Genomic DNA, 17,796 nt, shown 5'->3' on the forward strand with positions numbered 1-17,796 from the left:
CAAAGCACACTACTATGCCAGATGAGATGACACTGAGTTAGTGCCTAATTGAAATCCAACCCCTACTAAATTTTCCCACTTCGGTCTTTGCTATGGATATGTGCGTCACTAAGCGCAGAACACAGCGGTCGCAAGTCTCACTACAAATTGCTCAGAATTGGCTAGTACATGCACTGCAGAAAGTAAAGCCACCAGCAGATCAACCAGAAATCAAATATATAGAACGCTACTGTAGGCGTAAGTAAGCTCTTTGTATTCTCCTATGGCTATTTTCTAGCCAAGTATCAAAGCACACTACTATGCCAGATGAGATGACACTGAGTTAGTGCCTAATTGAAATCCAACCCCTACTAAATTTTCCCACTTCGGTCTTTGCTATGGATATGTGTGCCACTAAGAGCTAAACACAACGGTAGCAAGTCCCCCTGCTAATTCCTCACAAAATGGGACTAGATGCAAATTAAAATAAAAAAAGTAGAACGTTATTGTAGCCCTAAGAAGGGCTGTTGGGTTCTTGGAGAATCACTCCTGCCTAACAGTAAGCTAATAGAACACCCTAACGCTTTCCCTGACCAGCAGCAGCTCTCTCCCTAGCGGCATCCAGACACAGAATGATCCGAGCAGCGCGGGCAGCGGCTAGTCTATCCCAGGGTCACCTGATCTGGCCAGCCAACCACTGCTATCGACGTGTAAGGGTACCACGTCATGCTGGGTGGAGTGCAGAGTCTCCTGGCTTGTGATTGGCTCTGTTTCTGGCCGCCAAAAAGCAAAACGGCGGGAGCTGCCATTTTCTCGAGCGGAAGAAGTATTCGTCCGAGCAACGAGCAGTTTCGAGTACCCTAATGCTCGACCGAGCATCAAGCTCGGACGAGCATGTTCGCTCATCTCTAGTCTAGATGCCTTTTTACACCTAAATAACATTGCTGGTTATGTTATATAGAATTGTTTCCCCTAAATCCCTTCCTCATCCAATCCCTTCCCTTCCTTGGTTGAACTTGATGGACAAGTGTCTTTTTTCAACCGTATAAACTATCTCCTACTATCTCCTGTAGTTGAAATAAAAGTATTATGCCAGTGCGCTTAAAATTTATTGTGCAATTTTTCCTGAGGACGGAGACAACCTACATGTGTTGCTCATACATCAAGTAACAACCACATGTGGGGGGTCTCTGTGCTTATGAGAAACTGCACAACAAATTTTAAGATGGGTTTTCTCTTTTTAGCTTTTGGAAATGTGTCAATTTTAGGGCTAAATGATTGTAATACCGACAAAATTGGCCCATTCTTAATTTCATCTCCATTCTGATTTTATTACATTAAGGATCTCAAGGGGTTAAAAATCTTTCTAAAAGCGCTATTTCTGATAGTTTGAGGGGTGTGGATTTGAAAATGAGTTGATGAGTTGGGGGTTTCTAACATTATATATTTTAAAATTCATTAAAAATAATAATAATCCCCAAAAAGTCAATTCTGCAATCTCCTTGAAAATATGAAAAACGGATGTTCAATTTGTAATCAAAATAAAATTTTAAAATTTTCCATACATTTCAAAAATTATGAAAATGTAAAGCAGACATTTTGGAAATGTTATTCAACAACTTATTTAGGTGGTAAGTCTATCAGTTTTAATTTTTTTTTTTTATTAATAAGCACAAAACTTATCAGCCAAAATTTACCACTAAAATGAAGAACAACATGTGCTGAAAAAACAATCTCATAATCACTTTGACAAGTAAAAGTGTTCAAAAGTTATAAACCATAAAAAGCGACGCAAGTCAGCATACAAAAAAGGGGCTGAGCCTTTACATTTTTTAGTCTCTTTTATTGCAGCAGAGTTTGTTTTTGTAGGACAAGTGTTATTTTTTTATATTGCTACAGGCAGTCCCTGGGTTACATACAAGATGGGTTCCTGGGGTTTGTACTTAAATTGAATTTGTATGTAAGTTGGAAGCGTATATTTTATAATTGTAGCTCCAGACGAAAACTTTTTTTGCCCCAGTGATAATTGGATTTTCAAAATTTTTTGCTGTAATGGGACCAAGGATGATCAATAAAGCTTCATTACAGACACTTCACAGCTGATCATTGCAGTCTGGGACTATAGTAACATCCAGAGATCTTCACCAGAGGTCACAGTGGTCAGAGGGGTCCGTCTGTAACTAGGGGTCGTCTGTAAGTCGGGTGTCCTTAAGTAGGGGACCGCCTGTATTTTGATATGGTGGTAGCATGCAAACAAAATAGCAGTTCTACAGATACCATGAAGCATGAAGATCATTGGTACAAATTGTAAAGAAAAATATTCAAATTCAAAACTAAATGAAACATGCAGCTGCCAACAAAAATTAAGAACTTGTAACCAAAAAGTGGGACAGGAAAGGTTTTACTTCAAAGGTGTTTTTTTGCTTTAAATAAGTCTGTAGTTCTATTTTTAGAGAAAATCTATTGTATTTAAAATTGTTGCCAAGTGGTTTTCCTCACCTTATAATGAACAGGATGTCCTTTAGGTCCTCCCTTTGTAGACTTCTACAAAAACATTTGCAATCATTACAACAAAAGTAAAAGTTTTCAGGTAAAGAAAATAAAAAACACTACTTTTTCCAGCTCGATGTTCATTCTGCAGCATGCACGATATGCAGTCTCTGCGTTGCTTCTCTGTCTAAAATACTATGTTATCATGGAAACAGTCTAAAGTAGGTCAATGTATAGTTTCTTCTTGATTTGTGATGTTTTAACCTCCTCCCCTGTCTGCACATTTATTTTTTAAGTATTTTTTTTGTTGCGTAATTTTACAGGAGCAATAACCTTTTAACTTTTCTAAGAAGCATTTTATATATTTTTAGTTTGTTTGTTTTTTTAATAGAAAAATAATTACGGTAATAGAATGCTGGTAGAAAAAACTAAAAATAAGTTGGAGTTTGTCCTTCATCTCCTTTGTGTCATGTTACAGTAGTGTTTTTAAGGCATGCATTTCCCTTCTGCATTATTCTCTTGATGTTATAGAAAATCTTAATCATTTTGTTGTGTAGTTTTGTGTAGATATCGGTATGAGTAAATAACAAAAACAATTTGACCGGAGCTCCTACTGTGTCCTTTTTAAATGTCTTCTGGTAAATCCACGGTTCCGTTCTATTTCTGTTCTTTAGGAACTTCTCAGGTTTTTTTTACTCTTGTTTTGTGAGTGTGTTTTTATCCGAATAAATTTTACTTGATTGAACATACTGCACTATCGCTGTTTAAATCTTTCTGCAGCAACCCATAATAGGATAAGTAGGTGTAAGAGATAAGGAAACGCAAAGGAATTGTCTGAATAGTGGTCTATTCTCATCTAAGTACCTTTTTGTTGGAATCACACTTGAGAAGTTCCTAAAGAGCAGAAATAGAACGGAACCGTGGATTTACCAAAGGGCATTTAAAAAGGACACAGTAGGAGCAGATTGTTTTTGTTATTTATTTCCAATTAGCAGCACGCTGGGCCTTTAAATTTCACAGAGCCGCCGCGTGTGCCCTAGGAGGTGGTGACGCGTATGCTGGAACACAGGAGCCGATGCTGGTGCAGGGAGTGAGAATGCGGCTGCAGCCTGGAGGTACATGGGGGCACATGGGTGCACCTGCAACCCGGGATATGGGTAGCAGGAACACCCACGACAATGAGGAGGATTAGCAGTTTTTCTCACAGCAGGGTGACACCCGGGGCATCTCACAGGCACCAATGGAGAGTAGCTGGGGAGATGCAGAGGAGACACCTCCCATGAGGACAGCTTGTATTTGCCACTGGGCAGCCTGGCCACTACATGCTCTAGGGTCTGCGCAATGAAACCCAAGTTGCCTGGATGATCACCAATTCAGATTACTGGGTGGCCACTCTACTGGATACATGCTACTTGGTTAGGGTAGCATCCATAAAGGAAACCTACCACTTTGGATAGGGCTTCTAAGCAGCACATGCCATGCAACATCTCAGGGTGAGCTGGTGCCGTCACTTATCTTCGTTATGTTTTTAAACGTTTTTAAAGAGTTTTAACACTTTATTAATCTTTATATCTGAACTAGCTTCCCCGCACCGTGGTCCGCGCTCGGCGCACCATGCGTGCGACCACTTCCTATTCAGGCGCATGCACGGTGCATGCGGGGAAGATAGTTCAGATATAGAGATTAATAAAGTGTTAAAACTCTTTAAAAACATAACAAAGATAAGTGCCGGCACCAGCTCACCCTGAGCTGGTGCACGGCATGTGCTGCTTATAAGCCCTATCCGAAGTGGTAGGTTTCCTTTAATTCCACTAAATTCCACTTAATTTCATGAGGGAGTATAAGCATAAATTGTTGCAGGCATTACTAGTAGACATCCTATCTGACATTGAGAGTTCAGTGGCAGCATGGGTAGCAAAAGGAAGTCGCCTTCACAACAGAAACACAAGCTCCACTTTGGGAGGAAGAGTGAGCATGGTCACAATGTGGAACGACATGTTCAATTCTTTTCCTCCACCAGATACAGCTAGTAGCACCAGTAGGCATAATGTGACTCACATGGTGGAAGATTATCTGTCTACACGTCACCTAGTACTGAAGGATGTTTCCGTCCTATTCAATTTCTGGCAAGGAAAATTGCCTTGCGGAGGCTGTCTAGCCCTCAAGCAAGTGTGCTGTCAGAGTACATGTTCAACGCCAAGGCTGTCATCACTGACAAGAGAATCTGCCTCTCTACAGCCAATGTAGACATCCTTACGTTCCGCTTGTTTACCTGGCTCTTTTCCATGGTTGGTTTCCGTTTTTCCCTCATTCCACATATCAGGGCATATCTGCAGGACTGTACCTTCTAAGTGGCAATCTCAAATGCTTTCAACGTGCTTTTATTTAGCATCTTTTGTGTGTGGTCCAAAGAAAACCTCCCCTCCAATCATTGCTTTGGTACTGTCACCAAATTTCTATATGTTTTATTATATTAACATTCTAAAAAAATATTAAAATCTTGTGTCTATTTGTTTTGCCATATTCTGACACCAATAACTTTTTCATAGCTCATTAAATGGAGCTGGTTAAGGTGTAATTTTGTAAAAAATTTAATAAAAACATTTTTTTTTGGTGTGAAAGATGGTGCCATGAATAATTTTGTAATATATATTTATTTTTCCAGCCGTTTTACAAATGAGATACTAAGGAGCACATCTGAGTGACACATTTATTACCAAGTGCCTCTCATAACTTCGAAAATAGGTGAACAAGCTGTGATTTATTTACAATTCCCAGTACAGAGGCCGAAAATTGTGACGTCTACCCCCTGTACACCTGGAGATGGAGATGCAGTGCCATGCATTGTTGCCCCATGCATGTGCACTGCCAAAAGCATGCATCTGTTCAGGCGCAGGCTGTGACGCTATTATACAGTACAGACCAAACTTTTGGACACACCTTCTCATTCAAAGAGTTTTCTGTATTTTCATGACTATAAAAATTGTATATTCACACTGAAGGCATCAAACCTATGAATTATCACATGTGGAATTATATACTTAACAAAAAAGTGTGAAACAACTGAAAATCTGTCTTATATTCTGGGTCCTTTTACTGTGATTACTGCTTTGCACACTCTTGGCTTCTCTTGATGAGCTTCAAGAGGTAGTCACCTGAAAAGGTTTTCACATCACAGGTGTCCTGTCAGGTTTAATACGTGTGATTTCTTCCTTATAAATGGGGTTGGGACCATCAGTTGTGTTCTGCAGAAGTCAGATAGATACACAGCTGATAGTATTACTGAATAGACTGTTAGAATTTGTATTATGGCTAGAAAAAGGCAGCTAAGTAAAGAAAAACGAGTTGTCATCTTTAAGAAATGAAGCTCAGTCAGTCCGAAATATTGGGAAAACTTTGAAAGTGTCCACAAGTGCAGTTGCAAAGACCCTCAAGTGCTACACAGAAACTGTCTTATGTGAGGACCGCCTGAGGAAAGGAAGACCAAGAGTCATCTCTGCTGCGGAGGAGAAGAGTCATCTCTGCTGTGGAGGAGAAGAGTCATCTCTGCTGTGGAGAATACTTTCCTCCAAGTTACCAGCCTCAGAAATCACAGGGTAACAGCAGCTCAGATTAGAGAGCAGGTCACTGCCACACTGCCACACTGCTACAACAACTGTTAAGAGGAGAGCGTGTGCAGAAGCCTTCATGGTAACATTGCTGCTAGGAAGCCACTGCTAAGAACCGGCACCAAGGAGAAGAAGACACAAGGAATGGAAATTACACCAGTGGAAATCTGTTCTTTGGTCTGGTGAGTCCAAAATTGAGATCTTTGGTTCCAACTAGAGATGAGCGAACATGCTCGTCCGAGCTTGATGCTCGGTCGAGCATTAGGGTACTCGAAACTGCTCGTTACTCGGACGAATACTTCGCCCGCTCGAGAAAATGGCAGCTCCCGCCGTTTTGCTTTTTGGCGGCCAGAAACAGAGCCAATCACAAGCCAGGAGACTCTGCACTCCACCCAGCATGACGTGGTACCCTTACACGTCGATAGCAGTGGTTGGCTGGCCAGATCAGGTGACCCTGGGATAGACTAGCCGCTGGCCGCGCTGCTCGGATCATTCTGTCTCTGGATGCCGCTAGGGAGAGAGCTGCTGCTGGTCAGGGAAAGCGTTAGGGTGTTCTATTAGCTTACTGTTAGGCAGGAGTGATTCTCAAAGAACCCAACAGCCCTTCTTAGGGCTACAATAACGTTCTACTTTTTTTATTTTAATTTGCATCTTTTACCATTTTGTGAGGAATTAGCAGGGGGACTTGCTACCGTTGTGTTTAGCTCTTAGTGGCACACATATCCATAGCAAAGACCGAAGTGGGAAAATTCAGTAGGGGTTGGATTTCTATTAGGCAATAACTCAGTGTCATCTCATCTGGCATAGTAGTGTGCTTCCTTTGATACTTGGCTAGAAAATAGCCATAGGAGAATACAAATAGCTTCTTGAAGCCTACAGTAGCGTTCTATATATTTGATTTCTGGTTGATCTGCTGGTGGCTTTAGTTTCTGCAGTGCATGTACTTGCCAATTCTGAGCAATTTGTAGTGAGACTTGCGACCGCTGTGTTCTGCGCTTAGTGGCGCACATATCCATAGCCAAGGCTGAAGTGGCAAAATTCAGTAGGGGTTGGATTTCTATTAGGCAATAACTCAGTGTCATCTCATCTGGCATAGTAGTGTGCTTCCTTTGATACTTGGCTAGAAAATAGCCATAGGAGAATACAAACAGCTTCTTGAAGCCTACAGTAGCGTTCTATATATTTGATTTCTGGTTGATCTGCTGGTGGCTTTAGTTTCTGCAGTGCATGTACTTGCCAATTCTGAGCAATTTGTAGTGAGACTTGCGACCGCTGTGTTCTGCGCTTAGTGGCGCACATATCCATAGCAAAGGCTGAAGTGGGAAAATTCAGTAGGGGTTGGATTTCTATTAGGCACTAACTCAGTGTCATCTCATCTGGCATAGTAGTGTGCTTCCTTTGATACTTGGCTAGAAAATAGCCATAGGAGAATACAAACAGCTTCTTGAAGCCTACAGTAGCGTTCTATATATTTGATTTCTGGTTGATCTGCTGGTGGCTTTAGTTTCTGCAGTGCATGTACTTGCCAATTCTGAGCAATTTGTAGTGAGACTTGCGACCGCTGTGTTCTGCGCTTAGTGGCGCACATATCCATAGCAAAGGCTGAAGTGGCAAAATTCAGTAGGGGTTGGATTTCTATTAGGCAATAACTCAGTGTCATCTCATCTGGCATAGTAGTGTGCTTCCTTTGATACTTGGCTAGAAAATAGCCATAGGAGAATACAAACAGCTTCTTGAAGCCTACAGTAGCGTTCTATATATTTGATTTCTGGTTGATCTGCTGGTGGCTTTAGTTTCTGCAGTGCATGTACTTGCCAATTCTGAGCAATTTGTAGTGAGACTTGCGACCGCTGTGTTCTGCGCTTAGTGGCGCACATATCCATAGCAAAGGCTGAAGTGGGAAAATTCAGTAGGGGTTGGATTTCTATTAGGCACTAACTCAGTGTCATCTCATCTGGCATAGTAGTGTGCTTCCTTTGATACTTGGCTAGAAAATAGCCATAGGAGAATACAAACAGCTTCTTGAAGCCTACAGTAGCGTTCTATATATTTGATTTCTGGTTGATCTGCTGGTGGCTTTAGTTTCTGCAGTGCACGTACTTGCCAATTCTGAGCAATTTGTAGTGAGACTTGCGACCGCTGTGTTCTGCGCTTAGTGGCGCACATATCCATAGCAAAGGCTGAAGTGGGAAAATTCAGTAGGGGTTGGATTTCTATTAGGCACTAACTCAGTGTCATCTCATCTGGCATAGTAGTGTGCTTCCTTTGATACTTGGCTAGAAAATAGCCATAGGAGAATACAAATAGCTTCTTGAAGCCTACAGTAGCGTTCTATATATTTGATTTCTGGTTGATCTGCTGGTGGCTGTAGTTTCTGCAGTGCATGTACTTGCCAATTCTGAGCAATTTGTAGTGAGACTTGCGACCGCTGTGTTCTGCGCTTAGTGGCGCACATATCCATAGCAAAGGCTGAAGTGGGAAAATTCAGTAGGGGTTGGATTTCTATTAGGCACTAACTCAGTGTCATCTCATCTGGCATAGTAGTGTGCTTCCTTTGATACTTGGCTAGAAAATAGCCATAGCAATAGGATAGGATTGTTTGGTTCTAAAAACTCAAAAAAAAACAAAAAACACAAAAAAAAACAAAAAACACAAAAAAACACAAAAAAAAACAAAAAAAAGTAAAAAAAAAAAAAAAGTTATAACTCTCATTTTAAAAATGTTTAACCCCAGGGCTAGGGGTAGAGGACGAGGGCGGGGACGTGGGCGTCCAACTACTGCAGGGGTCAGAGGCCGTGGTCCTGGGCGGGGTGAGACACCACCTGCTGATGAGGGAGCAGGGGAACGCCGCAGAGCTACACTCCCTAGGTTCATGTCTGAAGTTACTGGGACTCGTGGTAGAGCACTGTTGAGGCCAGAACAGTGCGAACAGGTGATGTCGTGGATTGCTGACAATGCTTCGAGCAATTTGTCCACCACCAGTCAGTCTTCCACGCAGTCCACCCATGTCACCGAAATCCCCACTCCTCCAGCTCCTGCACCTCAGCCTCCTCCCCCCCAGTCTGCCCCCTCCCAGGAAAATTTGCCATTTGAACCGGCATACTCTGAGGAACTGTTTTCTGGACCCTTCCCACAGTCACAAACCACTTGTCCGGTTGCTGCTGAGCAATTTTCCGATGCCCAGGTTTTCCACCAGTCACAGTCTGTGGGTGATGATGACCTTCTTGACGTAGTGGAAGTGTGTAAAGAGGTGTCCGACGATGAGGAGACACGGTTGTCAGACAGTGGGGAAGTTGTTGTCAGGGCAGGAAGTCCGAGGGGGGAGCAGACTGAGGGATCGGAGGATGATGAGGTGACAGACCCAAGCTGGGTTGAGAGGCCGGGTGAACACAGTGCTTCTGAGACGGAGGAGAGTCCTCGACCTGAACAGGTTGGAAGAGGCAGTGGTGGGGCCAGACGGAGAGGCAGGGCCAGAGCTGGTGCATCAGCGCCACTGTCAACTAGTGAAGCTCCCGTGGTGAGGGCTCTTGCGGCGAGGGCTAGATCTTCAGAAGTGTGGAGGTTCTTTAAGGAAACACCGGATGACCGACGGACTGTGGTGTGCAACATTTGCCAAACCAGGCTCAGCAGGGGTTCCACCACTACTAGCTTAACTACCACCAGTATGCGCAGGCATATGAATGCTAAGCACCCCACTCAGTGGCAACAAGCCCGTTCACCTCCGGCCGTGCACACCACTGCTCCTTCCCCTGTGTCAGCTGCTAGTCAGCCCCCTGCCCAGGACCCTGGCCCAAAAACCCCATCGTCGCCTCCACGATCCTCCACAGCATCCACCAGCGTTCAGCTCTCCATACCCCAGACGCTGGAGCGGAAACGCAAATATAGTGCAACCCACCCGCACGCCCAAGCCCTTAATGTGCACATCTCCAGATTGCTTAGCCTGGAGATGCTGCCCTATAGGCTAGTAGAGACCGAGGCCTTTCGCAACCTCATGGCGGCGGCCGCCCCTCGGTATTCGGTCCCCAGCCGCCACTACTTTTCCCGATGTGCCGTCCCAGCCCTGCACCAGCACGTGTCAGACAACATCATCCGTGCCCTGACCAACGCCGTTTCTGACAAGGTCCACCTGACCACGGACACGTGGACGAGTGCTGCCGGGCAGGGCCACTATATATCGCTGACGGCACATTGGGTTAACTTGGTGGAGGCTGGGACCGAGACTGACCCTGGGGCTGCTCATATACTGCCGACGCCGAGGATTGCGGGGCCTACCTCGGTCCAGGTGTTTCAGGCCTACTATGCCTCCTCCTCCTCCCACCCCTCCTCCACCTCCTCCTCCGAACTACCATCCGTGGGCACGGCGCCATCAGTCGGTAGCTCTAGGCACAGCAGCAGTGCCGTCGCTAAGCGACAGCAGGCGGTGCTCAAACTGCTGAGCCTAGGCGACAAAAGGCACACCGCCCAAGAGCTATTACAGGGCATCACGGCGCAGACTGATCTGTGGCTGGCACCGCTGAACCTCAAGCCGGGAATGGTTGTGTGTGACAACGGCCGTAACCTGGTGGCGGCTCTGCAACTCGGCAGACTGACACATGTGCCATGCCTGGCCCATGTGTTAAATCTGATAGTGCAGCGTTTCCTCAAGACATACCCCAATCTGTCTGATTTGCTCACGAAGGTGCGCCGCATCTGTGCGCATTTCAGGAAGTCCAGCCCAGATGCTGCCACTCTCAGGGCAGCGCAGCGCCGCCTCCAACTGCCCGCTCACCGACTGTTGTGCGACGTGCCCACGAGGTGGAATTCAACACTGACCATGTTATCCAGAGTTTACCAGCAGCGCAGAGCGATTGTAGACTGCCAGATGTCAACTTCCACCAGAACTGGTAGTCAGGTCAGTCAGCTTCCTCAAGTCTACAATGAGGAGTGGACGTGGATGTCTGATATCTGTCAGGTGCTGAGTAACTTTGAGGAGTCAACACAGATGGTCAGTGGCGATGCCGCCATCATCAGCCTCACCATCCCGCTGCTTGGCCTGTTGAAAAACTCTCTGGTCAGCATGAAGTCGGAAGCTTTGCGCTCGTCACAAGAGACGGGGGAAGAATATTCCCTTGTTGATAGCCAAAGCACCCTGAGGTCTGTTTCTCAGCGCATATCGGAGGAGGTGGAGGTGGAGGAGGATGAGGAGGAAGAGGAGGAGAATGTTGGCGAGACACAAGAGGGGACCATTGTTGAGTCCTTCACTGTTCAGCGTGTATGGGCAGAAGAAGAGGAGTTGGAGGAGTTGGAGGAGGAGGAAATGGACAGTCAGGCCAGTGAGGGGAGTGAATTCTTACGCGTTGGTACTCTGGCGCATATGGCAGATTTCATGCTAGGCTGCCTATCCCGTGACCCTCGCGTTCAAAGAATTTATTCCAGCACCGATTACTGGGTGTTCACTCTCCTGGACCCACGGTACAAGCAAAATCTTGCCACTCTCATCCCTGCAGAGGAAAGGAGTGTGAGAATGCATGAATAACAGCAGGCCCTGGTGCACAAGCTGAAACAGTATTTCCCTTCTGACAGCGCTAGCGGCAGAGTGCGTAGTTCTGCGGGACAAGTAGCGAGGGAGAGTAGGCGAGCAGGCAGCTTGTCCAGCACTGGCAAGGGTACGCTTTACAAGGCTTTTGCCAGCTTTATGTCACCCCAGCAAGACACTGTCACCTGTCCCCAGTCTCGGCAGAGTAGGGCTGATCTTTACAGAAAGATGGTGAGGGAGTACGTAGCTGACCATACCATCGTCCTAAATGATCACACAGCTCCCTACAACTACTGGGTTTCAAAGCTGGACATGTGGCACGAACTGGCGCTGTACGCCTTGGAGGTTCTTGCCTGCCCTGCCGCTAGCGTCTTGTCCGAGCGGGTTTTCAGTGCAGCTGGTGGCATCATCACCGATAAGCGTACACGCCTGTCGACTGACAGCGCTGACAGGCTGACGCTTATTAAAATGAATAAAGGCTGGATTTCTCAGAATTTCCAATCTCCACCAGGTGAAGGAAGCTCAACCTGAATAATTGATCCACTCCTCCTCCTCCTCCTCATTTTCCTCCTTCTCCTCCTCTTTGTACAGTAAAGCAGAGGAAAATGGCTATTTTTTGACAGGGCCCACTGGCTCTTGCTATACTTCATGCATTTAATTTTTCTGGAGGGCCACCTACCCGGTCCTCTGTTTGAAACAATTTTTGTGAGTGCCACATACAGGCACTCAATCTATTCCATTTTTCTGGAGGGCCACCTACCCGGTCCTCTGGTTTGAACAATTTTTGGGACTGCCACATACAGGCACTCAATCTATTCCATTTTACTGGAGGGCCACCTACCTGCTCCTCTGGTTTGAAGAATTTTTGGGACTGCCACATACAGGCACTCAATCTATTCCATTTTACTGGAGGGCCACCTACCTGCTCCTCTGGTTTGAAGAATTTTTGGGACTGCCACATACAGGCACTCAATCTATTCCATTTTACTGGAGGGCCACCTACCTGCTCCTCTGGTTTGAACAATTTTTGGGACTGCCACATACAGGCACTCAATCTATTCCATTTTACTGGAGGGCCACCTACCTGCTCCTCTGGTTTGAAGAATTTTTGGGACTGCCACATACAGGCACTCAATCTATTCCATTTTACTGGAGGGCCACCTACCTGCTCCTCTGGTTTGAAAAATGTTTGGGACTGCCACATACAGGCACTATCCAAATTAAATTGTCTCCATAGCAGCCTCCACACGTTGTCTCCATTGCTACCTCCAAAAGTCGTCCATATAGCTGCCTCCATACATCGTCCCTTTATCAAACGAGGTGTGTCAGGCAGAAATTTGGGTTGTTTTCATGGATTCCACATCAAAGTTGTTAACTTTGTCGCCACCCTGCTGTGTTATCCACAAAATATACTGGCAAACTTTTACCATTTAGGGATATTATTTCAGCGCTTCTTGCGCATCTGTTTACATTCCCCTCACCCGGCATATCCTAAACTTATAAGAACGCTACTACACTTGATCTTATACAAAAGGTTCTTAGAAGTGCTGTTTGGGGAGTAGCCTAGAGACAGGGGCTTGGATTGGCGAAAGCTCGCCTGGCAGCGGAACGCCAGCTCCATGCGCATCATGCGCTTCTTGCGCATCTGTTTACATTCCCCTAACCCGCCATATCCCAAACTTATAAGAACGCTACTACACTTAACTTGGTGCAGGCTGGGACCGAGTCTGACCCTGGGGCTGGTCATATACTGCCGACGCAGAGAATTGCGGGGCCTACCTCGGTCCAGGTCTCAAAGGCCTACTATACCTCCTCCCACCCCTCCTCCACCTCCTCCTCCTCCGAATTACCATCCGTGGGCATGGCGCCATCAGTCGGTAGCTCTAGGCACAGCAGCAGTGCCGTCGCTAAGCGACAGCAGGCGGTGCTGAAACTGCTGAGCCTAGGCGATAAAAGGCACACCGCCCAAGAGCTATTACAGGGCATTCCACATCAAAGTTGTTAACTTTGTCGCCACCCTGCTGTGTAATCCACAAAATATACTTGCAAACTTTTACCATTTAGGGATATTATTTCAGCGCTTCTTGCGCATCTGTTTACATTCCCCTCACCCGCCATATCCTAAACTTATAAGAACGCTACTACACTTGATCTTATACAAAAGTGCTGTTTGGGGAGTAGCCTAGAGACAGGGGCTTGGATTTGCGAAAGCTCGCCTGGCAGCGGAGCGCCAGCTCCATGCGCATCATGCGCTTCTTGCGCATCTGTTTACATTCCCCTCACCCGGCATATCCTAAACTTATAAGAACGCTACTACACTTGATCTTATACAAAAGTGCTGTTTGGGGAGTAGCCTAGAGACAGGGGCTTGGATTGGCGAAAGCTCGTCTGGCAGCGGAGCGCCAGCTCCATGCCAAGATCCAACTAACATAGTTTTAACTGCAGCACCTTTAATCTACTACTAGTTCACTGCCTCCATACATGGTCCCCTTATCAAACGAGCTGTGTCAGGCAGAATTTTGGGTTGTTTTCATGGCTTCCATGTTAACTTTGTCGCCACCCTGCTGTGTAATCCACAAAATATACTGGCAAACTTTTATCATGTACCGATATTATTTGAGCACTTCTTGCTCACCTCCTTTGGTTCCTCTCTGCCACCCATTGGTTTGAAGCCTGAGTCCATTTAGGGTATGTCGCCATGACACTCTCTAGCCTGCTGCCGCTGCCTCTGCATGCCGTCCCCTATAGTGTCAGGGTCAATTATTGCATGTTTTAGATACTATCTAGCTTCATTCTGTCACTCTGTCATGGCCATGCTGTTGCCCATAATTTTGGCATAATGGTGCGTTTAAGCAGCCTCAGAGGCATCCATGCATGCTGCCCCTGCTGTTTCCTGTCCATTTCCGTGGTGTTTCCATCCTTTTCTGAGGTTCCCAGGTGTTTGGCCAAGCTTCCCTGTGCAGAGCCTTGGTCCCCTTGAAAAATGCTCGAGTCTCCCATTGACTTCAATGGGGTTCGTTATTCGAGACGAGCACTCGAGCATCGGGAAAAGTTCGTCTCGAATAACGAGTACCCGAGCATTTTAGTGTTCGCTCATCTCTAGTTCCAACCACCTTGTATTTGTTTGATGCAAAAAAGGGGAATAAATGGACTCTACATACCTGGTTCCCACCGTGAAGCATGGAGGAAGAGGTGTGATGGTGTGAGGGTGATTTGCTGGTGACACTGTTGGAGATTTATTCAAAATTTAAGGTATAATGAACCAGCATGGTTACCAAAGCATCTTGCAGCGGCTGCTATTCCATCAGGTTTACGTTTAGTTGGACAATCATATATTTTTCAACAGGACAGTGACCCCAAACACCTCCAGGCTGTGTAAATGCTCAATGCAGATGACCAGGCTTCCACAGTCACCAGACCTGAACTTAATCAAGATCGTTAGAGGTGAGTTGAATCGCAGAGTGAAGGCAAAAGGGCCAACAAGTGCTAAGCATCTCTGGAAAATCCTTCAAGACTGTTGGAAGACCATTTCAGGTGACTACCTCTTGAAGCTCATGAAGTGAATGCCAAGAGTATGCAAAGCAGTAATCAAAGCAAATGTTGGCTACTTTGAAGAACCTAGAATATAAGAATATATAATATTTTTAGTTGTTTCACACTTTATTGTGAAGTATATAATTCCACATGTGTTAAATTATAGTTTTGATGCCTTCAGTGTGAACCTACATTTTTGAAAATACAGAAAACTTTTTGAATGAGAAGGTGCGTCCAAACTTTTGGTCTGTGATGTATGTCAGGTCACACCTGGCATAGTAGAGCTCTGGTGGTGCAGCTCAGAAATCTGCAGGCCAGCTGGATTTATCAGGAGGCCTCCTATTAAGGCCTTCAAGTGTCAGGGGCAGGAGCAGCATCATATGCATCAATTAGCGCCAGGCTGTGATCAATGTTCCCCATAATGCTAGTTTTAAAAAAACAATTGCTGTGTCAAAGGTGTAAAGCCTAAGATGTTGGTGCGCCAGCTACAAGGAGATTCCTCAAATGACAATTAGACAGAATCTTTGCTCAAAAACACATGATTTGGGCTGAGCTTTAGACTTCTGACTTCTTCCTATGGCTCGTCGTTCCAACACACCAGAAGAAGCGTTGATTGTTTAACCAAGTGAGTATTATAGGGTATTTGGCCATTGTCTATGCAAGATGTCTTGTTTGCCTTATGTCAGGATTCTGGGGTAGTAAACTCCCTGGCCCACCGCGGACGAGGACACAAGCCAAACCTGGGACAGGAATCTAAGTGGCACCCAGTCTTTACCAGAGCGCGCCGCAAAGCAGAAGGCACAGATTTGCACATCTTGGATCGCGGGGGCACCTTATATGTGGTGGTAGCTAGGTTCGCTTGGGGTTGGAGAGCAGAGAGTTGTGAGAAGATGGTTCAGTTTGACTTGTAAGACTTTTTTTCCTGTACCTAACTATGTGATCTGGACATTTAAAAAAAAAAAAAAAACTCAAAGACTCAACTTTTTGCCCAATAAATTGAAGATTTCTGTGGTAAAGCAAAATATAGGCGGTAAATTATAATTATAATAAGTAGAAGAATCGGAAAGATACTTTTTATTTAATTCTGTAAATAAAAGAACATAAACATTAAACCTAAAAACTTCCCACGGTGTGAGAGGCTGGGTTTAGGACCTCAATTAACATGTTCTGGTTGGTCATAAATTGCACAAATGGCTTTTTCATCCCTGGGTTTCCAAGGAAGCACAATATCCAGTGATACATGTTGTCATTTGTGATGAGTAAATCTTTTGTGCTTTGGCTTGAAGGAGCATTTATTTTTACTACGGGAAAGATCCTTGGCAGACGAGAACATCATGCCGAATAATAAATATACAGCTAGCCTTCCCCTCACTTTTTACAGCCTCCTTGTTTACAGATGCCCAAGTTGTTTATTTGCCTAAAACATAAAACAGAATGTAAAAAGTCAAGTATTTATGTACTTTATGTAGCCACACCTTTTGTATAGATGTCTTACCTTTGCACTTCACAGTCAGGATGAGGTGAATAGATATTAGAAAAATTAGAAAAATCCCAGTAGCCACCACCCGTATCTAATAGATTTGACATTTTGCAGTAACAAGTCCATGTGGCTCCTCTGCAAAACAGATATTGGATTTGAAATAAATACTGATAAACCAGAATGAAGGTCATGGATGGGGGAGCAGGGAAAGGTGAGTATTTTTTTTTGAGTTCTTTGGCCATGGCCTTGGACTTCATGTTCAACAGACTGGTCTTTGGCTGTAGCTCAGCTTCTAGAAGGTTTATACTAGTAAATCTTGTTTATGTGCGTCTGAGTTTGCTTTGAACCCTATAAAGAATCTCACATCTGCCAAAATACATTGTTACCTAATTTCGACATTTCCCAGTGGATGCTCGTAGGAGAAGAATGAAGCCAAACTTCACAGGTGACCATCTCCCCATGTTTCCAGGCATCTTTCGGGAGTGAGATGAAGTTCATGAAGGTCCATGTCCCATCTGGTTCCTTTTTAGATGACATGAAGCCCTTATGATGTTTCCCAGAAATGTTCCAGGTTATATGAACTGAATCACAAACCTTCTGTACAACACAAGCCAGGAGTAATGAGCTGGGAGTAAGTGAAGGCTTAGGAGAAGTGAGAAGATGAACAGAGCTTCTGGAGGTGGACCTGTCTGGAAACAGGAAATGTTTTGAAAGCCTCATGCACAAAAGAGGCCAGGAGTAATGAACTAAGAGGCCAAAAAGAAGTGAGAAGATACACAGAGATTCTGGTGGTGAACCTGTCTGCAAACATCAGACGGCTTAATGTCTTAACGTCTACAAACCTATTGACAGGCTCATATCTATTAAATGTGGACATCATTTTGACAATCACATTGATAGTGTGAAATATTTATGTCCTTCCTAGTGATTTCATATTCCATGACGTGTACAGGGAAGCTGGAAAAATTCCAAATGACAATTGAGGGCTCTGTTTTTACGACTTTTGCTGCATGGTACTAATGACATCTCCCCTTTATACTCTTGGGTGGGTATGATCAAGAAGGTACCACATTTATATCGAAATGATTAGGTTTTAGTAGATTTTAGTGGATTTAAAAAACATTTGAATCTTTTGTACAAAGAAAAAAACCTTAGTTGTAAGGACCTGTGTAAGGAGTATTTTTTTGCAT

At 44.8% G+C, this 17,796-nt stretch overlaps 1 long non-coding RNA gene across 1 annotated transcript; it reads right to left on the reverse strand.

The window, feature by feature from the left end:
• Positions 1–16,306: 16,306 nt before the first annotated feature.
• Positions 16,307–17,380, reverse strand: LOC140068683 (uncharacterized). Its single transcript, XR_011848522.1, has 3 exons — positions 16,993–17,380; positions 16,622–16,741; positions 16,307–16,543 (listed from the first exon to the last, which is right to left on the reverse strand). It is a non-coding gene; the product is annotated as an uncharacterized lncRNA (long non-coding RNA).
• Between the last annotated feature and the right edge of the window lie 416 nt (positions 17,381–17,796).

The sequence above is a fragment of the Engystomops pustulosus genome, chromosome 7 (assembly GCF_040894005.1).
Source record: "Engystomops pustulosus chromosome 7, aEngPut4.maternal, whole genome shotgun sequence".
NCBI lineage: Eukaryota > Metazoa > Chordata > Amphibia > Anura > Leptodactylidae > Engystomops > Engystomops pustulosus.